Raw genomic sequence first — 26,069 nt, 5'->3', positions numbered from 1 at the left:
AAATCCCATCGCTCTGGATCAGCTACTCTCTGATTCAAACCGGTCTCTTCAGATCAGCTACTCCTCGATTGGATCCCATCCCTCCTGATCAGGTACTCTCCGATTAAAGCCTGTCCCTCTGGATCAGCTACTCTCCGATTCAGACCCATCACTCCAGATCAGTTACACTCGGATTGAATCTCATGCCTCCGGATCAGCTACTCTCTAATTAAAGACTGTCCCTCTGGATCAGGTACTCTCTGATTGAATCCGGTCCCATCCAGATCAACTACTCTCCGATTGAATTGCATCGCGCCATCCCACTGGATAAGCTGCTCTCTGATTAAGTCCCGGCAGGATGGGATTCAATCAGAGAGTAGCTGATCAGGAGGTACGGCAATTAATCAGAGAGAATGAACTCTCCGATTAAAACCTATCCTTCTGGATAAGCTACTCTCCGATTAAATCCCATCCCTCCGGATCAGCTGCACTCCAATTAAATCAAGCACCTCTGGATCAGAAATTATCTGATTTAATCCCATCACACCGTATCAGCTGCACTCTACCTGAATCGCATCCCTCCAGATCAGCTACTCTCCGATTAAATCGCATCCCACCGGATCAGCGACACTCCGATTAATTGCCGTCCCACCGGATCAGCTACTCTCCGATTAAATCCCATCCCAGTAGATCACCTGTGCTCCAATTAAATTCTGTCCATCCAAATAAACAACTTTCCAGTTAAATCCCGTCCCTCTGGATCAGCTACTCTCCGATTCAAACCCATCACTCCGGATCAGTTACATTCCGATGGAATCCCATCCCTCCAGATCAGCTACTCTTCAATTAAATCCCGTCCCTCCAGATCACATGTGCTCCGATTAAATTCCATGCATCCAAAGAAGCTACTGTCCAGTTAAATCCTGTCTCTCTGGATAAGCTACTCTCTGATTCAAACCCATCACTCTGGATCACCTACACTCCCATTGAATCTGTTGCCTCCAGATCAGCTGCTCTCTGATTAAAGCCTGTCGCTCTGGATCAGCTACTCTCCGATTCAATCCCATCCCTTCAGATCAGCTGCTCTCCAATTAAATCCCATCTATCCAGGGAACATAGTACCTGATTGAAACCCTTCCCTCCGGATCAGCTACTCTCCGAGTAAAACTCGACCCTCTGGATCCACTAAACTGCATTTAAATCCAATCCCTCCTGATCAGCTACACTCCGATTAATTCTCATCCCTCCAGATCAGCTACTCACCAATTAAAGCCTGTCGCTCTGGATCAGCTACTCTCTGATTGAATCCCATCCAATCCGGGTCAGCAAATTTACTGTTGAATTGCATCGTTCCGGATCAGCTACTCTCCAATTAAATACCATCCCTCCAGATCACCTGCTCTCCGATTAAATTCCCTCTATCCAAATAACCTATGCTCCATTTAAATCCCATCCCTCCAGATCAGCAACTCCCTGATTAAATCCCATTCCTCTACATCAAGTACTATCTGATTGAATCCCATCCCTCCAGATCAGCTACTCTCCGGTTGAAAGCCAATCCTCTGGATCAGCTACTCTCCATTTAAAACCCATCCCTCCAGTACAGCTATACTCCGATTGAAGCCCTTCCCTCCAGATCACCTACTCTCCGATTATGTGCCGTCCATCCGGTTCAGCTACTCCCCTATTAAATGTCATCCCTCTGGATAAGCTGCTCTCTGATTAAGTCGCGGAGGGACCGGATTCAATCAGAGAGTAGCTGATCTGGAGGGATGGGATTTAATCAGAGAGAAGGTACTCTCCAATTAAAACCTATCCTTCCGGATAAGCTACTCTCTGATTAAATCCCATCCCTCCGGATCAGCTGTACTCCAATTAAATCACGCACCTCTGGATCAGAAACTCTCTGATTAAATCCCATCAAACTGTATCAGCTACTCTCTGAAAAAATCAGTTCCTCTCTGATTAAGTTCCGTACATCCAGATCATTTCCTCTCTGATTATATCCCGTCCCACCGGATCAGCTACTCTCTGATTCAATGCTGTTCCTCAGGATCAGCTACTCTCTGATTGAATGCCGTCCCTCCTGATGAGCAAGCCTCCGATTAGATCCCTTCTCTCTGGATCAGCTGCTCTCCGTTTAAATTGCATTGCTCCGGTCAGCTACAGTCTGATTAAATTCCCTGCCTCTGGATCAGTTACACTCTGATTAAATTCCATCCCTCCGGATCAGCTACACTCTGCTTAAATCCCGTCGCATCGGATCAGTGACTCTTCCGAATAAATCCCGTCCCTCAAAATAAGCTACTCTTCAGTTAAATCTCGACCCTCTGGATCAGCTGCTATCCGATTCAATCCTGTCATTCCGGATCAGCTACTCTCCATTTAAATCCCATCCCTCCAGATCAGCAACTCTCTGATTGATTCCCATCCCTCCGGATCAGCTACGCTCTGCTTAAATCCTGTCACACCCGATCAGTGACACTTCCAATTAAATCCCTTCCCTACAAATAAGTTACTCTCCAGTTAAATCAGCTACTCTCTGATTAAATCCCATCCATCTGGATCAGCTACTCTCTGATTAAATCGCATACCTCCTGATGAGCTACTAACTGATGAAATCCCACCCATCTGGATCAGCTACTCTTCGATTGAATCCCATCCCACTGGATCAGCTACTCTCTGATTACATCCCACCCATCGCACTGGATCAGCTACTCTTCGATTGAATCGCATCCCACCTGATCAGCTACTCTCTGATCACATTCCATCCCTCTGGATCAGCTGCTCTCTGATTAAATCCCGTCCCTCCAGATCACAATTTCTCCTGTTAAACAACGTCACTACGGATCTGTTACTTTCTGAAGAAAGCCTGTCCCTCTGGATATGCTATTCTCCGATGAAAACTCATCCCTCCGGTTCACCTACTCTCCAATTAAATCACGTCCCTCCTGACTAGCTACTCTCTGAAAAAATCCCATCCCTCCGGATCAGCAACTCTCCAATTGAATCCGATTCCTCCTGGTCAGCTACTCTCCGAATAAATTCCATTCATCCAGATCATTTGCTCTCTGATTCTATCCCGTCCCTCCGGATCAGCTACTCTCTGATTAAATTCCGTTCCTCAGGATCAGCTTCTCTCCGATTGAATCCCGTCCCTCCTGATCAGCTACTCTCCGATTAAATCCCATCTCACTGCATCAGCTGCACTCCAATTAAATCCCGTCCTTCCGTATCAGCTGCACTCCAATTAAATCCCGTCCCACCGGATCATCGACTCTCTGATTAAATCCCATCCCTCCTGGTCAGCTACTCACCGATTAAATCCCGTCCCTCCAGATCAGATACTCGCTGATTAACACCCGACCCTCTGGATCAGCTACTCTCCGTTTAAATCCCATCCCTCCAGATCAACAACTCTCTGATTGATTCCCATCCCTCCGGATCAGCTACATTCTGCTTAAATCCCGTCACACTGGATCAGTGACTCTTCCAATTAAATCCCTTCCCTCCAAATAAGTTACTCTCCAGTTAAATCTCGACCCTCCAAATCAGCTACTCTCCGATAATATCCCGTCCCTCTAGATCAGCTACTCTCTGATTAACACCCGCCCCTCCGGATCAGCTATGCTCCGATTGAATCCCGTCACTCTGGATCAGCTACTTCCAATTAAATCCCGTCCCTCCAGATAAGCTATTCTCCAGTTGTATATCATCCCTACAGATCAGCTCTTCTCCGATTAAATCACGTCCCCCCAGATCTGTTACTCTCCGATTAAATCCCATGATTCTGGATCAGCTACTCTCCGATTAAATCCCATCCCTCCGGATCTCTGATGCTCTGAATAAAACCCGTCCCTCTGCATCTGCTATTCTCCAAATTAATCCTGTCTCTCCGGATCAGCTGCACTCCAATTAAATCCCATCGCACTGAATCAGCTAGTCTATCATTAAATCCCGTCCCAACAGGTTAGCTACTCTCAAATTAAATCACACCCATCTGGATCAGCTACTCTTCGACTGATACCCATCCCAAAGGATCAGCTACTCTTTGATTGAATCGCATCCCTCCGAATTAGCTGCACTCCAATTAATTCTCATCTCTCCAGATCAGCCTCTCACCGATTGACTCCCATCCCTCTGAATTAGCTACTCTCCAATTAAATCGCATCCCTGCAGATCAGCCACTCTCCGATTGAGTCCCATTCCTCCAAATCAGCTACTCTCCGATTAAATCCCATCCCTCTGCATCACCTACTCTCCGTTTGAATCCCATCCCGCCAGGTCAGCTACTCTCCAATTGACTCTCATCCCTCTGGCTCAGCTATACTCTGATTAAATAATGTCTCTCCGGATCAGGTGCACTCCAATTAAATCACGTGCCACCAGACCAGCTATTCTAAGATTAAATCCCGTCCCTCTGGATCAGCTGCACTCCAAATAAATTCCGTCAGCACCGGATCAGCTATTCTCCAATTAATTCCCCTCCCACCGGATCAGCTTTTCTCCGATTAAATCCCGTCCCACCGGATCAGCTACTCTAAGATTAAATCCCGTCCCTCTGGATCAGCTGCACTCCAAATAAATTCCGTCAGCACCGGATCAGCTATTCTCCAATTAATTCCCCTCCCACCGGATCAGCTATTCTCCAATTAATTCCCCTCTCACCGGATCAGCTTTTCTCCGATTAAATCCCGTCCCACCGGATCAGCTACTCTAAGATTAAATCCCGTCCCTCCGGTTCAGCTGCATTCCAAATAAATCCTGTCCAAACAGATCAGCTAATCTCCGATTAAATCTCGCCCATCCGTTCCATCCATACTTCGATTGAATCCCGTCCCTCCAGATCACGTACTCTCCGATTATGTCCCATTCCTCCGGGTCAGCTACTCTCTGATTAAATCCTTTCCCTCCGGATAAGCTACTCTCTGATTAAATCCGGGAGCGACAGGATACAATCAGAGAGTAGCTGATCCTGAGGGACATCATTTAATCGGTGAGTAGCTACTCTCCAATTGAATCCCATCCATCCAGATCATCTACTCTCCGGTTAACTCCCGTCCCTCCGGATCAGCTGCACTCCTATGAAATACCGGCCAACGGATCAGCTAATCTCCAGTTAAATCCTGTCACCCCAGATCAGCTACTCTCCAATTAAATCCCGTCGCATCGGATCAGCTACTCTCCAATTAAATCCAGTCGCATCGGATCAGCTAGTCTCTGATTAAATCCCGTCGCACCGGATCAGCTACTCTCTGATTAAATCCCTTCCCACCGGATCAGCTACTCTCTGATTAAATCCCTTCCCACCGGATCAGCTACTTTCTGATTAATTCCCTTCCCACCGGATCAGCTACTCTCCGATTGAATCCCGTCGCTCCGGATCAGCTAGTCTCCGATTAAATCCCATCCCTCCGGATCTGCAATGCTCCGAATAAAACCCGTCCCTATCCATCAGCGCTTCTCCAAATTAATCCTCTCTCTCTGGATCAGCTGCACTCCAATTAAATCCCATCGCACTGAATCAGCTAGTCTATCATTAAATCCCGTCCCAACAGGTTAGCTACTCTCAAATTAAATCCCACCCATCTGGATCAGCTACTCTTCGATTGATACCCATCCCAAAGGATCAGCTACTCTTTAATTGAATCGGTTCCCTCCGGATCAACTACTCTCCGATTCAATCCGGTCCATCCAGATCACAGTTTCTCCGATGCAATCCTGTCCCACCAGATAAGCTACTCTCCACTTAAATATCGTCCCGACGGATCAGCAACTCTCCGATTAGATCCCATCCCTGCGGATCAGCTACACTCCGGTTAAATCCCGTACCTCCGGATCAGCTGCACTCCTATTAATTACCGGCCAACGGATCAGCTATTCTCCAATTAAATCCCGTCCCACCAGATCAGCCACTCTCCAATTAAATCCCGTCGCATCGGATCAGCTGGTCTCTGATTAAATCCCATCACACTGAATCAGCTAGTGTATCATTAAATCCCGTCCCAACAGGTTAGCTACTCTCAAATTAAATCCTGCCCATCTGGATCAGCTACTCTTCGATTGATATCCATCCCAAAGGATCAGCTACTCTCTGATTGAATCGCATTCCTCCGGATAACCTACTCTCCGATTCAATCCCTTCCATCCAGATCACAGGTTCTCCGATGAAATCCCGTCCCTCCAAATAAGCTACTCTCCATTTAAATATCGTCCCGACGGATCAGCTACTCTCGCATTAAATCCCATCCTTCCGGATCAGCCACTCTCTGAGTAAATCCCGTCCCTCCAGATCAGCAACTGTCCAATTAAATCCCGTCCCCCCCGATCTGCTACTCTCCGATTAAATCCCATCCCTCCAGTTAAGCTATTCCCCAATTGTGTATCTTCCCTACGGATCAGCTCTTCTCCGATTAAATCCCGTCCCCCCGGATCTGTTACTCTCCGATTAAATCCCATCCCTCCAGATCATAAATCCTCCGATTAAATCCTGTCCCTCCGGATCTGGTCCTCTAACAATGAAATCTCATCCCTCGGGTTCAGCTACACTAAGATTAAATCCCGTCTCTCTGGATCAGGTAGTCTCTGAATAAATCCTTTCCCTCCGGTTCAGCTACTCTCTGAATAATTCTGTTCCTCTGGATCAGCTACTCTCCGACTGAATCGAGTCCCGGCGGATGAGCTGCTCGCCAATTAAATCCTGTCCCTCTAGATCAGTTACTCTCCGATTGAATCACAATCCTCCAGATCAGCATCTCACCGAATGACTCCCATCCCTCCAGATTAGCTACTCGCCAATAGAAGCCCATCCCTCCAGATCAGCTAATCTCCGACTAAATCGCATCCCTCTGGATCAGCTACTCTCTGATTAAATCCCGTCCCTCCAGATCAGCAACTGTCCAATTAAATACCGTCCCCCTGGATCTGCTGCTGTCCGATTAAATCCCGTCTCTCCAGATCACTTATTCTCTGATTAAATCCGGTCCCTCCAGTTAAGCTATTCTCCAGTTATATATTGCCTCAAAGGATCAGCTACTTTTGGACTAAATCCCGTCCCCCTGGATCTGTTACTCTCCGATTAAATCCCGTTACTCCGGATCTGGTCCTCTCCGATGAAAATTCATCCCTCCGGATTAACTACTCTTCAATTAAATACTGTCCCTCCAGATCAGCTACTCTCCGATTGAATCCCATCCCTCCAGATCAACTACTCTCTGATTAAATCCCATCCCCCCTGGTCAGCTACTCTCCTATTGACTTCCATCCGTCTAGATCAGCTACTCTCTGATTCAATACCGTCACTCCAGATCAGGTACACTCCAATTAAATCAGGTGCCACTGTATCAGCTATTCTCCAATTAAATCCATTTCCAACTGATCAGTCACTCTCCGATTGAATACCGTCCCACTAGTTCTGCTAATCTCCGATTAAATCCCACCCCTCCGGATCAGCTACACTTCGAATGAATCCCGTCCGTCCGGCTCACCTACTCTCCGATTAAATCCTATCCCTCCGGATAAGCTACTCTCTGATTAAATCCGGGAGTGACGGGATTCAATCAGAGTGTAGCTGATGTGGAGGGATGGCATCTTTTCGGTGGATCAGCTGCACTCCAAATAAATACTGTCGCCACCGGATCAGCAATTCTCCAAATAATTCCCCTCCCACTGGGTCAGCTTTTCTCCAATTAAAACCCATCCCACCAGATCAGCTACTCTAAGATTATATCCCCTCCCTCTTGATCAGCTGCGGTCCAAATAAATCCCGTCGCCAGCGGATCAGCTATTCTCCAATTAATTCCCCTCCCACCGGATCAGCTTTTCTCTGACTAAATCCCGTCCCACCGGATCAGCAGCACTCCAATTAAATCCCGTCCCACCAGATCAGCTAAACTCCGATTAAATCCCACCCCTCTGGATGAGCTACGCTTCGATTGAATTCCATTCCTCCGGATCATGAACTCTCCGATTAAATCCTATCCATCTGGATAAGCTACTCTCTGATTGAATCGCATCCCACCGGATCAGCTACTCTCCGATTAAATCTAGTCCCTCCAGTTCAGCTACTCTCCGACTGAATCGCGTCCCTGCGGATGAGCTGCTCTCCGATTAAATCACGTTCCTCCAGATCAGCTACTCTCCGATTAAATCCCGTCCCTCCGGATCTGATCCTCTCTGATGAAAACTCATCCCTCCGAATTAGCTACTCTCCAATTAGATCCCGTCCCTCCAGATCAGCTACTCTCCGATTGAATCCCATCCCTCCAGATCAGCTACTCTCTGATTAAATCCCATCCCTCTGGATCACCTACTTTCGGATTTAATCACATCCCTCCTGGTCAGCTACTCTCCAATTGTCTCCCATCCATCTGGATCAGCTACTCTCTGATTCAATACCGTCACTCCAGATCAGGTGCACTCCAATTAAATCAGGTGCCACTGGATCAGCTATTCTCCAATTAAATCCGTTTCCACCTGATCAGCAACTGTCCAATTAAATCCCGTCCCCCTGGATCTGCTACTCTCCAATTAAATCCCACCCCTCCAGATCAGCTACACTTCGATTAAATCCTGTCCCGCCAGAAAAGCTATTTTCCAGCTATATATCTTCTCTGAATAAATTTCGTCCCTCCAGATAATCTACTCTCCAGTTAAATATCGTCCCTCCGGATCAGCTACTCTCCAATAAAATCCCGTCCCTCTGGATCATTTACTCACCGATTGGATCCTGTCCCTCCGTATCAGCTACTCTCCAATTAACTCCCATCCCTCCAGATCATCTACTATCTGATTGAATCGAATTAAATCCTGTCCCTCCAGATCACATATTCTCCGATTAAATCTCGTCCCTCCAGATAATCTACTCTCCAGTTAAAAATCGTCCCTCCAGATCAGCTACTCTCCAATAAACTCCCGTCCCTCTGGATCAGCTACTTTCCAATTCAATCCCGTCCCTCTGTATCAGCCACTCTCCGATAAAATCACGTCCCTCTTGATCAGCTACTCTCCGATTAAATCCGGTCCCTCCAAATAAGTAAATCTCCAATTAAATCCCATCCCTACAGTTCAGAGGCTCTCTGATTAAGTCCAGTCCCTCCGGATCAGCTAGTCTCTAATTAACTCCAGTCCTTCCAGATCAGCTGCTCTCCGATTAAATCCTGTCCCTCTGTTTTAGCTACTCTCTGATTCAATCCCAACAATCTGGATCATCTACTCTCCTATTGAATCGCGTCCCTCCAGATCAGCTGCTCTCTGATTGAATCGCATTAAATCCTGTCCCTCCAGAGCACATATTCTCTGATTAAATATCGTCCCTCCAGATAATCTACTCTCCAGTTAAATATCGTCCCTCTGGATCAGCTATTATCCAATAAACCCCCGTCCCTCTGGTTCAGCTACTCTCCGATTCAATCCCGTCCCTCCGTATCAGCTACTCTCCAATAAAATCCTGTCCCTCCTGATCAGCTACTCTCCAATTAAATCTGGTCCCTCCTAATAAATTACTCTCCAATTAAATCCCATCCCTCCAGTTCAAAGGCTCTCTGATGAAGTCCAGAACCCTCCGGATCAGCTACTCTCCAATTAACTCCATTCCCTCCAGATCAGCTACTCTACGATTAAATCCCGTCCCTGCAAATAAATTACTCTCAAATTACATCCCGTCAATCCAGATCAGCTACTCTCCAATCAAATCCTGCCCCTCCGTATTAGCTACTCTCTGATTCAAACCAAACAATCCGGATCAGCTACTCTCCAATTAACTCCCGTCCCTCTAGATAAGCTACTCTCCAAATGAATCACATTAAATCATTTCCCTCCAGATCACATATTCTCTGAATAAATTTCGTCCCTCCAGATAATCTACTCTCCAGTTAAATATCGTCCCTCCGGATCAGCTACTCTCCAATAAAATCCCGTCCCTCTGGATCATCTACTCACTGATTAAATCCTGTCCCTCCATATCAGCTACTCTCTGATTCAAACCCATCAATCCGAATCAGCTACTCTCCTATTGGATCACGTCTGTCCGGATCAGCTACTCTCCAATTAACACCCGTCCCTCCAAATCATCTACTCTCTGATTGAATCGCATTAAATCCTCTCCGTCCAGATCACATATTCTCCGATTAAATCTCGTCCCTCCAGATAATCTACTCTCCAGTTAAATATCGTCCCTCCGGATCAGCTACTCTCCAATAAACTCCTGTCCCTCTGGATCAGCTACTCTACGATTCAATCACGTCCCTCCGTATCAACTACGCTTCAAAAAAATGCCATCCCTCTTGATCATCTCCTCTCCGATTAAATGCGGTCCCTTCAAATAAATTACACTTCAATTAAATCCCATCTCTACAGTTCAGAGGCTCTCTGATTAAGTCCAATACCTCTGGATAAGCTACTCTCCAATTAACTCCCGTCCCTCTAAATCAGCTACTCACCGATTCAATCCCTTCCCTCCGGATCAACTGCTCTCCAATTAACTCCCGTCCCTCCAGATCAGCTACTCTCTGATTAAATCCGGTCCCTACAAATGAATTACTCCACAATTAAATCCCGTCCCTCCAGATCATAGGCTCTCTGAATAAGTCCAGTCCCTCTGGATCAGCTACTCTCCAATTAACTCTCGTCCCTCCAGATCAGCTACTCACCGATAAAATCTCATCCCTCCAAATAAATTACTGTCCAATTAAATCCCGTCCTTTCCGGATCAGATGCTCACGGAATACGTCCAGTCCCTCTGGATCCGCTACTCTCCAATTAACTCCCATCCCTCCAGATCAGCTACTCTCCAGTTAATTCCCATCCCTCCAAATAAATTAATCTCCAATTAAATCCCGTCCCTCTGGATCAGCTACACTCCGATTCAATACCATCCCTCCAAATAAATTACTCTCCAAATAAATCCCGTCCCTCTGGATCAGCTACTCTCTGATAAAATCATGTCCCTCCAGATCAGCTACTCTCTGATTAAATCCGGTCCCTAAAAATGAATTACTCTACAATTAAATCCCGTCCCTCCAGATCAGAGGCTATCTGATTAACTTCAGTACCTCAGGATCAGCTACTCTCCAATTAAATACCAACCCTCCAGATCAGCTACTCTCCGATTAAATCCCGTCGCTCCAATTAAATTATTCTCCAATTAAACCCCGTCCCTCTGGATAAGATGCTCTCTGATTAAGTCCAGACCCTCCGGATGAACCTTTCTCCAATTAACTCTCGTCCCTCCAGATCAGCTGCTCTCCAGTTAAATTCCAGGGACAGGTTTCAGTCGGAGAGTAGCCATACTCCAATTCAATACCATCCTTCCAGATCAGGAACTCTCCGATTAAATCACCTCCCTCCGGATCAGCTACTCTACAGTTAAATATCATCCCTAGGGATCAGCTACTATCCGATTCATTCCCGTCCCACCAGATCAGCTACTCTCTGATTAAATCCGGTCCCTCCAAATGAATTACTCCACAATTAAATCCTGTCCCTCCAGATCATAGGCTCTCTGATTAAGTCCAGTCCCTCCGGATCAGCTACTCTCCAATTAACTCCCGTCCCTCAAGATAAGCTACTCTCCGATAAAATCTCATCCCTCCAAATAGATTATTGTCCAATTAACTCCCGTCCTTTCCGGATCAGATGCTCACGGATTAAATCCATTCCCTCCACATCCGCTACTCTCCAATTAACTCCCATCCCTCCAGATCAGCTACACTCCAGTTAATTCCCATCCCTCCAAATAAATTACTCTCCAATTAAATCCCGTCCCTCTGGATCAGCTATTCTCCGATTCAATACCGTCCTTCTGGATCTGCTACACTCTGATTGAATCCCATCTTTCCGGATTAACTACTCTCCGATAAAATCCCGTCCCTCCAGATCAGCTACTCTCCGGTTCAATACCGTCCTTCTGGATCAGCTACACTCCGATTGAGTCCCACCCCTCCAGATCAGCTAATTTCTGATTAAATTCCATCCCTCCTGTTCAGCTACTCACAGATTCAAACACATCGCTCTGGATCAGCCTCTCTCCGATTGAATCCCGCCCCTCTCAGGATCAGCTACACTTTGAATTAATCGAACTCAGACGGATCATCTACTCTCCAATTAAACCCCATCCATCAGGATCGTTTACTCACCGATAAAATCCCATCCCTCCTGATCAGCTACTATCTGATTGAATCCCGTCCCTCCAGATCATATACTTTCCAATTATGTCCCCTCCCTCCGGTTCAGCTACTCTCTGATTAAATCCCATCCCTCTGGATCATCTACACACTGATTAAATCTGGATGGGACAGGTTTCAATCGGAAAGTAGCTAAACTCCGATTCAATACCATCCTTCCAGATCAGGAACTCTCCGATTAAATCACATCCCTCCGGATTAGCTACTCTACAGTTAAATATCATCCCTAGGGATCAGCTACTATCCGATTCAATCCCGTCCCTCCATATCAGCTACTCTCTGATAAAATCATGTCCCTCCAGATCAGCTACTCTCCGATTAAATCCCGTCCCTCCAAATGAATTACTCTACAATTAAATCCCGTCCCTCCAGATCATACGCTCTCTGATTAAGTCCACTCCCTCCGGATCAGCTACTCTCCAATTAAATCCCGTCCCTCAAGATCAGCTACTCTCTGATTAAATCCCGTCCCTGCAAATAAATTAATCTCCAATTAAACCCCATCCCTCTGGATCAGCTACTCTCCGATAAAATCCCGTCCCTCCAGAACAGCAACTCTCCAGTTAAATCCCATCCCTCTGGATCAGCTACTCTCCGATAAAATCCCGTCCCTCCAGATCTGATACTCTCCGATTATATCCGGTCCCTCCAAATAAATTGTTCTACAATTAAATCCCGTCCCTCCAGATCAGAGGCTATCTGATTAACTCCAGTACCTCAGGATTAGCAACTCTCCAATTAACTCCCATCCCACCAGATCAGCTACTCTCCGATTAAATCCCGTTGCTCCAATTAAATTACTCTCCAATTAAACCCCATCCATCCGCATAACATGCTCTCTGATTAAGTCCAGTCCCTCCGGATGAGCCACTCTCCAATTAACTCTCGTCCCTCCAGATCAGCTGCTCTCCAGTTAAATTCCATCCCGCTGGATCAGCTACTCCCTAATAAAATTCCTTTCCTCCAGATCAGCTACTCTCTGGTTCGATTCCGTCCTTCTGGATCAGCTACACTCCGATTGAATCCCGTCCCACCGGATCATTTAATCTCCAATTAAATCCCATCCCTCCTGATCAGCTACTATCTGATTGAATCCCGTCACTCCTGATCAGCTACTCTCTGAATAAATCCCATCCCTCTGGATCATCTACACACTGATTAAATGTGGGAGGGACAGGTTTCAATCGGAGAGTAGCTAAACTCCGATTCAATACCATCCTACCTGATCAGGAACTCTCCGATTAAATCCCATCCCTCCCGATGAGCTACTCTACAGTTAAATATCATCCCTAGGGATCAGCTACTCTCCGATTCATTCCCTTCCCTCCATATCAGCTACTCTCTGATAAAATCACGTCCCTCCAGATCAGCTACTCTCTGATTAAATCCGGTCCCTCCAAATGAATTACTCCACAATTAAATCCCGTCCCTCCAGATCATAGGCTCTCTGATTAAGTCCAGTCCCTCCGGATCAGCTACTCTCCAATTAACTCCCGTCCCTCAAGATAAGCTACTCTCCGATAAAATCCCATCCCTCCAAATAAATTACTCTACAATTAAATCCCGTCCTTTCCTGATCAGATGCTCATGGATTAAGTCCAGTCCCTCCGGATCCGCTACTCTGTAATTAACTCCCGTCCCTCCAGATCAGCTAATCTCCAGTTAAATCCCATCCCTCCAAATAAATTACTCTCCAATTAAATCCCGTCCCTCTCAGGATCAGCTACACTTTGAATTAATCGAATTCAGACGGATCAGCTACTCTCCAATTAAACCCCATCCAGCAGGATCATTTACTCACCGATAAAATCCCATCCCTCCTGATCAGCTACTATCAGTTTGAATCCCGTCCCTCCGGATCATATACTTTCCAATTATGTCCCTTCCTCCGGTTCAGCTACTCTCTGATTAAATCCCATCCCTCTGGATCACCTACACACTGATTAAATCTAGGAGGGGCAGGTTTCAATCGGAGAGTAGCTAAACTCCGATTCAATACCATCCTTCCAGATCACGGACTGTCCGATTAAATCACATCCCTCCGGATCAGCTACTCTACAGTTAAATATCATCCCTAGGGATCAGCTACTATCCGATTCAATCCCGTCCCTCCATATCAGCTACTCTCCAATAAAATCACGTCCCTCCAGATCAGCGACTCTCCGATTAAATCCCGTCCCTCCAAATGAAGTACTCCACAATTAAATCCCGTCCCTCCAGATCATAGGCTCTCTGATTAGGTCCACTCCCTCCGGATCAGCTACTCTCCAATTAAATCCCATCCCTCAAGATCAGCTACTCTCCGATTAAATCCCGTCCCTGCAAATAAATTAATCTCCAATTAAATCCCGTCCCTCTGCATCAGCTACTCTCCGATTCAACCCCGTCCCTCCAGAACAACAACTCTCCAGTTAAATCCCATCCCTCTGGATCAGCTACTCTCCGATAAAATCACGTCACTCCAGATCAGCTAATCTCCGATAAAATCCCGTCCCTCCAAATAAATTACTCTCCAATTAAATCCTGTCCCTTCCAGATCAGATGCTCTGCAATTAACACCCGTCCCTCCAGATCAGCTAATTTCTGATTAAATTCCATCCCTCCTCTTCAGCTACTCTCCAATTCATACACATTGCTCCGGATCAGCTACTCTCCTATTAAATCCCATCCCTGCAAATAAATTGCTCTCCAATTAAATCCCGTCCCCTTGGATCAGCTACTCTCTGGTTCAATACCGTCCTTCCGGATCATTTACACTCCAATTGAATCCCGTCTGACCGGATCATTTACTCTCCGATTAAATCCCGTCCCTCAGGATCAGCTACTCTCTGATTCACTCCCTTCCCTCCGATCAGCTACTCTCCAGTTAAATCCCATCCCTCCAAATAAATTACTCTCCAATTAAATCCCGTCCCTCTGGATCAGCTATTCTACAATTCAATACCGTCCTACCAGATCAGCTACACTCTGATTGAATCCCATCCTTCCGGATCAGCTACTCTCCGATAAAATCCCGTCCCTCCAAGATCAGCTACTCTCAGTTTCAATACCGTCCAGCTGGATCAGCTACACTCCGATTGAGTCCTGTCCATCCAGATCAGCTAATGTCTGATTAAATTCCATCCCTCCTGTTCAGATACTCTCTGAATCAAACACATCACTCCGGATCAGCTACTCTCCGATTGAATCCCATCCCACTCCGGATCAGCTACTCTTTGATTAAATTGAATTCATAAGGATCAGCTACTCTCCAATTAAATCCCAACCATCCGGATCATTTACACTCCGATTAAATCCCATCCCTCCTGATCAGCTATGATCTGATTGAATCCCGTCCCTCCGGATCAGATACTTTCCAATTATGTCCCCTCCCTCCGGGTCAGCTACTCTCTGATTAAATCCCATCCCTCTGGATTATCTACACCCTGATTAAATCTGGGAGGGACAGGTTTCAATCGGAGAGTAGCTAAACTCCGATTCAATACCATCCTTCCTGATCAGGAACTCTCCGAGTAAATCCCTTCCCTCCGGATCAGCTACTCGACAGTTAAATATCATCCTTAAGGATCAGCTACTCTCCGATTCAATCCCGTCCCTTCATATCAGCTACTCTGCGATAAAATCCCATCCCTCCAGATCAGTTACTCTCCGATTATATCCGGTCCCTCCAAATAAATTACTCTACAATTAAATCCAATCCCTCCAGATCAGAGGCTCTATTAACCCACGTCCCTCCAGAACAGCTACTCTCCGATTAAATCCCGTCCCTGCAAATAAATTACTCTCCAATAAATCCCGTCCCTCCGGATTATATGCTCACTGATTAAGTCCAGTCCCTCCGGATGAGCCACTCTCCAATTAACTCCCGTCCCTCCAGATCAGCTGATCTCCAGTTAAAATCCATCCCTCTGGATCAGCTACTCCCCGATAAAATCCCGTCCCTCCAGATCAGCTACTCTCTGATAAAATCCCGTCACTCCAGGTCAGCTACTCTTTGGTTCAATACCGTCCATCCAGATCAGCTACACTCCGATTGAATCCTCTCCCACCGGATCATTTACTCTCCAATTAAATCCTGTCCCTCTGGATCAGCTACTCTCCGATTCAATCCTGTCCCTCCAGATCAGCTACCCTCCAGTTAAATCCCATCCCTCCAAATAAATTATTCTCCAATTAAATCCCGTCCCTCTGGATCAGCTATTCTCCGATTCAATACCGTCCTTCCGGATCAGCTACACTCTGATTGATTCCCATCTTTCCGGATCAGGTACTCTCCGATAAAATCCCGTCCTTCCAGATCAGCTACTCTCCGATTCAATACCGTCCTTCTGGTTCAGCTACACTCCGATTGAGTCCCGTCCCTCCAGATCAGCTAATTTCTGATTAAATTCCATCCCTCCTGTTCAGCTACTCTCCGATTCAAACACATCGCTCTGGATCAGCTACTCTTTGATTAAATCGAATTCATACGGATCAGCTACTCTCCGATTAATTCCCATCCCTCCTGATCAGCTACTGTCTGATTGGATCCCGTCCCTCCGAATCAGATACTTTCCAATTATGTCCCCTCCCTCCGGGTCAGCTACTCTCTGATTAAATCCCATTCCTCTGGATCATCTACACCCTGATTAAATCTGGGAGGGACAGATTTCAATCAGAGAGTAGCTAAGCACCGATTCAATACCATCCTTCCTGATCAGGAACTCTCCGAGTAAATCTCTTCCCTCTGGATCAGCTACTCGACAGTTAAATATCATCCTTAAGGATCAGCTACACTCCAATGCAATCCCCTCCCTCCACATCAGCTACTCTGCGATAAAATCCCGTCCCTCCAGATCAGTTACTCTCCGATTATATCCGGTCCCTCCAAATAAATTACTCTACCATTAAATCCCGTCCCTCCAGATCAGAGGCTCTCTGATTAAGTCCAGTCCTTCGGATCAGCTACTCTCCAATTAACCACCGTCCCTCCAGAACAGCTACTCTCCGATTAAATCCCGTTTCTGCAAATAAATTACGCTCCAATTAAATCCTGTCCCTCCGGATAAGATGCTCTCTAATTAAATTCCATCCCTCTGGATCAGCTACTCTCCGATAATAGCCCGACACTGCAGAACAGCTACTCACCAATTCAATCCCTTCCCTGCAAATTCATTACGCTCGAATTAAACCCCGTCCCTCCAGATCAGCTGCTCTCCAGTTAAATTCCATCCCTCTGGATCAGCTACTCTCCGATAAAATCCCGTCCCTCCGGATCAGCTACTCGCTAATTGAATCCCGTCCCTCCGGATCAGCTAATTTCTGATTATATTCTATCCCTCCTGTTCAGCTACTCTCTTATTCAAACACATCATTCTGGATCAGCTACTCTCCGATTGAATCCTGTCCCTCTCCGGATCAGTTATTCTTTGATTAAATCGAATTCATACGGATCCGCTACTCTCCGATTAAATCCCATCCATTAGGATCATTTACTGTCCGATTAATTCCCATCCCTCCGGATCAGCTACTCGACAGTTAAATATCATCGTTACGGATCAGCTACTCTCAAATTAAATCCCGTCCTTCCGGATCAGCTACTCTCTGATAAAATCCCATCCCTCCAAATAAATTACTGTCCAATTAAATCCTGTCCTTTCCAGATCAGATGCTCGCGGATTAAATCCAGTCCTACCCGATCAGCTACTCTCCAATTAACTCCTGTCCCTCCAGATCAGCTACTCTCCAATTTAATGCGGTCCCTCTGGATCAGCTACTCTCCGATTCAATACCGTCCTTCCGGATCAGCTACACTCTGATTGAAACCCATTTTTCCAGGTCAGCTACTCTCTGATAAAATCCCGTCCCTCCAGATCAGCTAATGTCTGATTAAATTCCATCCCTCCTCTTCAGCTACTCTCCGATTCAAACACATCACTCCGGATCAGGCTCTCTCTGATTGAATCCCGTCCCTCTGCGGATCAGCTACTCTCCAATTAAATCACATCCAACCGGATCATTTACTCTCTGATTAAATCACATCGCTCCTGATCAGCTACTATCTGATTGAATCCCATCCCTCTGGATCATCTACAGACTGATTAATTCTGGGAAGGACAAGTTTCATTCAGAGAGTAGCTAAACCCCGATTCAATATCATCCTTCCAGATCATGTACTCTCCGATTAAATCCCATCCCTCCGGATCAGCTACTCTACAGTTAAATCCCATCGCTATGGAACAGCTACTCTCTGATTCAAGCCCGTCACTCCGGATCAGCTACTCTCCGATAAAATCCCATCCCTCCAAATAAATCACTGTCCAATTAAATCCCGTCCTTTCCAGATCAGATGCTCTCGGATTAAGTCCAGTCCCTCCGGATCAGCTACTCTCCAATTAACCCCTGTCCCTCCAGATCAGATACTCTCCAGTTAAATCCCATCCCTCCAAATAAATTGCTCTCCAATTAAATCCCGTCCCTCTGGATCAGCTACTCTCTGATTGAATACCGTCCTTCCGGATCAGCTACACTCTGATTGAATCCCATCCTTCCGGATCAGCTACTCTCCAATAAAATCCCGTCCCTCCAGATCAGCTACTCTCCAATTCAATACCGTCCTTCTGGATCAGTGACAGTCCAATTGAGTGCCGTCCCTCCAGATCAGCTAATTTCTGATTAAATTCCATCCCTCCTCTTCAGCTACTCTCCGATTCAAACACATCGCTCCGGATCAGCCTCTCTCCGATTGAATCTGTCATTCTCTGGATCAGCTACACTTTGAATAATTCGAATTCATACGGATCAGCTAAACTCCAATTAAGCCCTATCCATCCAGATCATTTACTCACTGATTAAATCCCATCCCGCTTGATCGGCTAATATCTGATTGAATCCCGTCCCTCTGGATCAGATACCTTCCAATTATGTCCCCTCCCTCTGGTTCAGCTAATCTCTGATTAAATCCCATTCCTCTGGATCACCCACACACTGATTAAATCTGTTTCAATCAGAGAGTAAATAAACTCCGATTCAATACCATCCTTCCTGATCAGGAACTCTCCGATTAAATCCCATCCCTCTGCATCAGCTGCTCTACAGTTAAATATCGTCCCTAGGAATCAGCTGCTCTCCGATAAAATCCCGTCCTTCCAAATAACTTACTCACCAATTAAATCCTGTCCCTTCCGGATCAGATGCTCTCCAATTAACTCACGTCCCTCCAGATCAGCTACACTCCAGTTAAATCCCATTGCTCCAAATAAATTAATCTCCAATTAAATCCTGTCCCTCTGGATCAGCTACACTCTGATTCAATACCGTCCTTCCGGATCAGTGACACTCTGATTGAATCCCATCTTTCCGGATCAGCTACACTCCTATAAAATCCCGCCCCTCCAGAGCAGCTAATTTCTGATTAAATTCCATCCCTCCTCTTCAGCTACTCTCCGATTCAAACACATTGCTCTGGATCAGCTACTCTCTGACTGAATCCCGTCCCCCTTTGGATCAACTACTCTCCGATTATATCGCGTCTCTGCAAATAAATTACTCTCCAATTAAATCCCTTCCCTCTGGATCAGATACTTCCTGGTTCAATACCGTCCTTCTGGCTCATTTACACTCTGATTGAATCCCTTCCCACCGGATCATTTACTCTCCGATTAAATCCCAGCCCTCAGAATCATCTACTCTCTGATTCAATCCCATCCCTCCGATCAGCTACTCTCCAGTTAAATCCCATCTCACCAAATAAATTACTCTCCTATTAAATCCCGTCCCTCTGGATCAGCTAATCTCTGATTCAATACCGTCCTTTCGGATCAGCTACACTCTGATTGAATCCCATCTTTCCGGATCAGCTACTCTCCGATAAAATCCCATCCCTCCAGATCAGCTACTCTGCGGTTCAATACCGTCCTTCTGGATCAGCTACACTCCGATTGAGTCCCGTCCCTCCAGATCAGCTAATTTCTGATTAATTTCCATCCCTCCTGTCCAGCTACTCTCCGATTCAAACACATCGCTCCGGATCAGCTACTCTCCGATTGAATCCCGTCCCTCTCTGGATCAGCCACTCTTTGATTAAATTGAATTCAAATGGATCAGCTACTCTCCGATTAAATCCCATCCCTCCTGATCAGCTTCTATCTGATTGAATCCCGTCCCTCCGGATCAGATACTTTCCAATTATGTCCCCTCCCTCCGGGTCAGCTACTCTCTGATTAAATCCCATTCATCTGGATCATCTACACCCTGATTAACTCTGGGAGGGACAGGTTTCAATCGGAGCGTAGCTAAACTCCGATTCAATGCCATCCTTCCTGATCAGGAACTCTCCGAGTAAATCTCTTCCCTCTGGATCAGCTACTCGACAGTTAAATATCATCCTTAAGGATCAACTACTCTCCGATGCAATCCTGTCCCTCCATATCAGCTACTCTGCGATAAAATCCCGTCCCTCCAGATCACTCACTCTCCGATTATATCCGGTCCCTCCAAATAAATCACTCTACAATTAAATCCTGTCCCTCCAGATCAGAGGCTCTCTGATTAAGTCCAGTCCTTTGGATCAGCTACTCTCCAATTAACCCCCGTCCTTCCAGAGCAGCTACTCTCCGATTAACTCCCGTCCCTGCAAATAAATTACTCTCCAATTAAATCCCGTCCCTCCGGATAAGATGCTCTCTGATTCAGTCCAGTCCCTCCAGATGAGCCACTCTCCAACTAACCCCCGTCCCTCCAGAACAGCTACTCTCCGATTAACTCCCGTCCCTGCAAATACATTACTCTCCAATTAAATTCATCCCTCCAGATCAGCTACTCCCTGATAATATCCCGACCCTCCAGATCAGCTACTCTTTGGTTCAATACCGTCCTTCCGGATCAGCTACACTCTGATTGAATCCCGTCCCTCCGGATCAGCTAATTTCTGATTAAATTCTATGCCTCCTGTTCAGCTTCTCTCCAATTCAAACACATCGCTCCGGATCAGCTACTCACCAATTGAATCCCTTCCCTCTCCGGATCAGCTACTCATTGATTAAATCGAATTCATACGGATCAGCTACTCTCCAAATAAATCCCATCCATCTGGATCATTTACTCTCCGATTAAATCACAGTCCTCCTGATCAGCTACACTCTGATTGAATCCCGTCCCTCTGGATCAGCTAATTTCTGATTAAATTCTATGCCTCCTGTTCAGCTTCTCTCTGATCCAAACGCATCGCTTCGGATCAGCCAATCTCCGATTGAATCCCTTCCCTCTCCGGATCAGCTATTCATTGATTAAATCGAATTCATACGGATCAGCTACTCTCCAATTAAATCCCATCCATCCGGATCATTTACTCTCCGATTAAATCACAGCCCTCCTGATCAGCTACTCTCTGATTAAATCCCATCCCTCTGGATCATCTACACACTGATTAAATCTGCGGGGGGACAAGTTTCAATCGGAGAGTAGCTAAACTCCGATTCAATACCATCCTTCCAGATCATGTACTCTAAGATTAAATCCCATCCCTTAGGATCAGCTACTCTAGAGTTAAATATCATCCCAACGGATCAGCTACCCTCCGATTCAATCCCTTCCCTCCAGATCAGCTACTCTCCGATAAAATCCCATTCCTCCAAATAAATTACTGTCCAATTAAATCCCGTCCTTTCCAGATCAGATGCTCTAGGATTAAGTCCAGTCCCTCTGGATCAGCTACTCTCCAAGTCACTCCTGTCCCTCCAGATCAGCTACTCTCCTGTTAAATCCCATCCCAGAAAAAAATTACACTCCAGTTAAATTCCTTCCCTCTGGATCAGCTACTCTCTGATTCAATACCGTCCTTCCGGATCAGCTACACTCTGATTGAATTCCATAATTCCGGATCAGCTACTCTCTGATAAAATCACGTCCCTCCAGATCAGCTCTTCTCCGGTTCAATACCATCCTTCTGGATCAGCCACACTCCGATTGAGTCCCGTCCCTCCAGATTTGCTAATTTCTGATTAAATTCCAGCCCTCCTGTTCAGCTACTCTCTGATTCAAGCACATCGCTCCAGATCAGCTACTCTCTGATTGAATCCCGTCCTTCCGGATCAGCTACACTCTGATTGATTCCCAACTTTCCGGATCAGCTACTCTCCAGTAAAATCCCGTCCCTCCAGATCAGCAACTCTCCGGTTCAATACCGTCCTTCTGGTTCAGCTACACTCCGATTGAGTCTGGTCCCTCCAGATCAGCTAATTTCTGATTAAATTCCATCCCTCCTGTTCAGCTACTCTCCGATTCAAAAACATCGCTCTGGATCAGCTACTCTCCGATTGAATCCCATCCCTCACCGGATCAGCTACTCTTCGATTAAATCGAACTCATACGGATCAGCTACTCTCCGATTAAATCCCATCACTCCTGATCAGCTTCTATCTGATTGAATTCCGTCCCTCTGGATCAGATACATTCCAATTATGTCCCCTCCCTCCGCGTCAGCTACTCTCTGATTAAATCCCATTCCTCTGGATCATCTACACCCTGATTAACTCTGGGAGGGACAGGTTTCAATCGGAGAGTAGCTAAACTCCGATTCAATGCCATCCTTCCTGATCAGGAACTCTCCGAGTAAATCCCTTCCCTCTGGATCAGCTACTCGACAGTTAAATATCATCCTTAAGGATCAACTACTCTCCGATTCAATCCCTTCCCTCCAGATCAGCTACTCTCCGATTCAATCCCTTCCCTCCAGATCAGCTACTCTCCGATAAAATCCCATTCCTCCAAATAAATTACTGTCCAATTAAATCCCGTCCTTTCCAGATCAGATGCTCTAGGATTAAGTCCACTCCCTCCGGATCAGCTACTCTCCAAGTCACTCCTGTCCCTCCAGATCAGCTACTCTCCTGTTAAATCCCATCCCACCAAACAAATTACACTCCAGTTAAATTCCTTCCCTATGGATCAGCTACTCTCTGATTCAATACCGTCCTTCCGGATCAGCTACACTCTGATTGAATTCCATAATTCCGGATCAGCTACTCTCTGATAAAATCACTTCCCTCCAGATCAGCTCTTCTCCGGTTCAATACCGTCCTTCTGTATCAGCCACACTCCGACTGAGTCCCGTCCCTCCAGATCAGCTAATTTCTGATTAAATTCCATCCCTCCTGTTCAGCTACTCTCCGATTCAAACACATCGCTCCGGATCAGCTACTCTCTGATTGAATCCCGTCCTTCCGGATCAGCTACTCTCCGATTAAATCCCATCACTTCTGATCAGCTACTGTCTGATTGAATCCCGTCCCTCCGGATCAGATACTTTCCAATTATGTCCCCTCCCTCCGGGTCAGCTACTCTCTGATTAAATCCCATTCCTCTGGATCATCTACACCCTGATTAACTCTGGGAGGGACAGGTTTCAATCGGAGAGTAGCTAAACTCCGATTCAATGCCATCCTTCCTGATCAGGAACTCTCCGAGTAAATCCCTTCGCTCCGGATCAGCTACTCGACAGTTAAATATCATCCTTAAGGATCAACTACTCTCTGATGCAATCCTGTCCGTCCATATCAGCTACTCTGCGATAAAATCCCGTCCCTCCAGATCAGTTACTCTCCGATTATATCCGGTCCCTCCAAATAAGTTACTCTACAATTAAATCCTGTCCCTCCAGATCAGTGGCTCTCTGATTAAGTCCAGTCCTTCGGATCACCTACTCTCCAATTAACCCCCGTCCCTCCAGAACAGCTACTCTCCGATTAACTCCCGTCCCTGCAAATAAATTACTCTCCAATTAAATCCCGTCCCTCCGGATAAGATGCTCTCTGATTCAGTCCAGTCCCTCCAGATGAGCCACTCTCCAATTAACCCCCGTCCCTCCAGATCAGCTGCTCTCCAGATTAATTCCATCCCTCTGGATCAGCTACTCTCCGATAAAATCCCGTCCCTCCAGATCAGCTACTACCTGATAAAATCCCGTCCCTCCAGATAAGTTATTCTTTGGTTCAATACTGTCCTTCGGAATCAGCTACACTCTGATTGAATCCAGTCCCTCTGGATCAGCTAATTTCTGATTAAATTCTATGCCTCCTGTTCAGCTACTCTCCGATTCAAACAGATCGCTCCGGATCAGCTACTCTCCGATTGAATCCCGTCCACTCCGGATCAGCTACTCTTTGATTAAATCGAATTCATACGGATCAGCTATTATCTGATTGAATCCCGTCCCTCCGGATCAGATACTTTCCAATTATGTCCCCTCTGTCCGGTTCAGCTACTCTCTGATTAAATCCCATCCCTCTGCATCATCTACACACTGATTAAATCAGGGACGGGCAGGTTTCAATCAGAGAGTAGCTAAACTCCGATTCAATACCATCCTTCCAGATCATGTACTCTCCGATAAAATCCCATTCCTCCAAATAAATTACTGTCCAATTAAATCCCATCCTTTCCAGATCAGATGCTCTCGGATTAAGTCCAGTCCCTCTGGATCAGCTACTCTCCAATTAACTCCTGTCCCTCCAGATCAGCTACTCTCCTGTTAAATCCCATCACACCAAATAAATTACTCTCCTATTAAATCCCGTCCCTCTGGATCAGCTACTCTCCGATTGAATACCGTCCCTCCGGATCATCTACACTCTGATTGAATCCCATCTTTCCGGATCAGCTACTCTGTGATAAAATCCCGTCCCTCCAGATCAGCTACCCTTTGATTAAATCGAATTCATACGGATCAGCTACTCTCCGATTAAATCCCATCCATCCAGATCATTTGCTCTCCGCTTAAATCACATCCGTCCTGATCAGCTACAATCTGATTGAATCCCGTCCCTCCGGATCACGTACTTTCCAATTATGTCCCCTCTCTCCGCTTCAGCTAATCTCTGATTAAATCCCATTCCTCTGGATCATCTAAACTCTGATAAAATCTGGGAGGGACAGGTTTCAATCGGAGAGTAGCTAAACTCCGATTCAATACCATCCTTCCAGATCATGTACTCTCCAATTAAATCCCATCTCTCTGGATCAGCTACTCCACAGTTAAATATCATCGCTACGGATCAGCTACTCTCTGATTAAATCCTGTCCCTCCCTATTAGCTACTCACTGATTCAAACCCAACAATCTAGATCAGCTACTCTACAGTTAACTCCCGTCCCTCCAGATCAGCTACTCTCCGATTAAATCCCGTCCCTCCAAATACAGTACTCTCCAAATAAATCCCGTCCCTCTGGATCAGCTACTCTCCGTTTCAATCCCATCCTTCCAGATCACCCATTGAATCCCGTCCCTCCAGATCAGCAACTCTCTGATTAAATCACGTCCCTCCAGATGAGCTACTCTCCGATTGAATCCCAGCCCTCTGCATCAGATAATTTCTGATTAAATTCCATCCCTCCGGTTCAGCTACTCTCTGATTTAAACCCATCCGTATGTATCAGCTACTCACTGAAAAAAATCCTATCCCTCCGGATCAGCTGCTCTCTGAAAAAAATCCGATCCCTCCAGATCAGCTGCTCTCTGATTAAGCCCAGTCCAGGTCAATCGGAGAGTAGCTAAACTCCGATTCAATACCATACTTCCTGATCAGGAACTCTCCGAGTAAATCACTTCCCTCCGGATCAGCTACTCGACAGTTAAATATCATCCCTAAGGATCAGCTGCTCTCTGATTCAATCCCGTCCCTCCGTTTCAGCTACACTGCGATGAAATCCCGTCCCTCCAGATCAGTTACTCTCCGATTATATCTGGTCCCTCCAAATAAATTACTCTACAATTAAATCCCGTCCCTCCAGATCAGAGGCTCTCTGATTAAGTCCAGTCCTTCGGATCACCTACTCTCCAATTAACCCCCGTCCCTCCAGATCAGCTACTCTCTGATAAAACATAAACAGAATTACCTGGAAAAACGCAGCAGGTCTGGCAGCATCCGCGGAG

The sequence above is a fragment of the Carcharodon carcharias genome, chromosome 12 (assembly GCF_017639515.1).
Source record: "Carcharodon carcharias isolate sCarCar2 chromosome 12, sCarCar2.pri, whole genome shotgun sequence".
Taxonomy (NCBI): Eukaryota; Metazoa; Chordata; class Chondrichthyes; order Lamniformes; family Lamnidae; genus Carcharodon; species Carcharodon carcharias.
The sequence above is the reverse complement of the archived record's forward strand: the minus strand, read 5'-3'. Positions refer to the sequence as shown.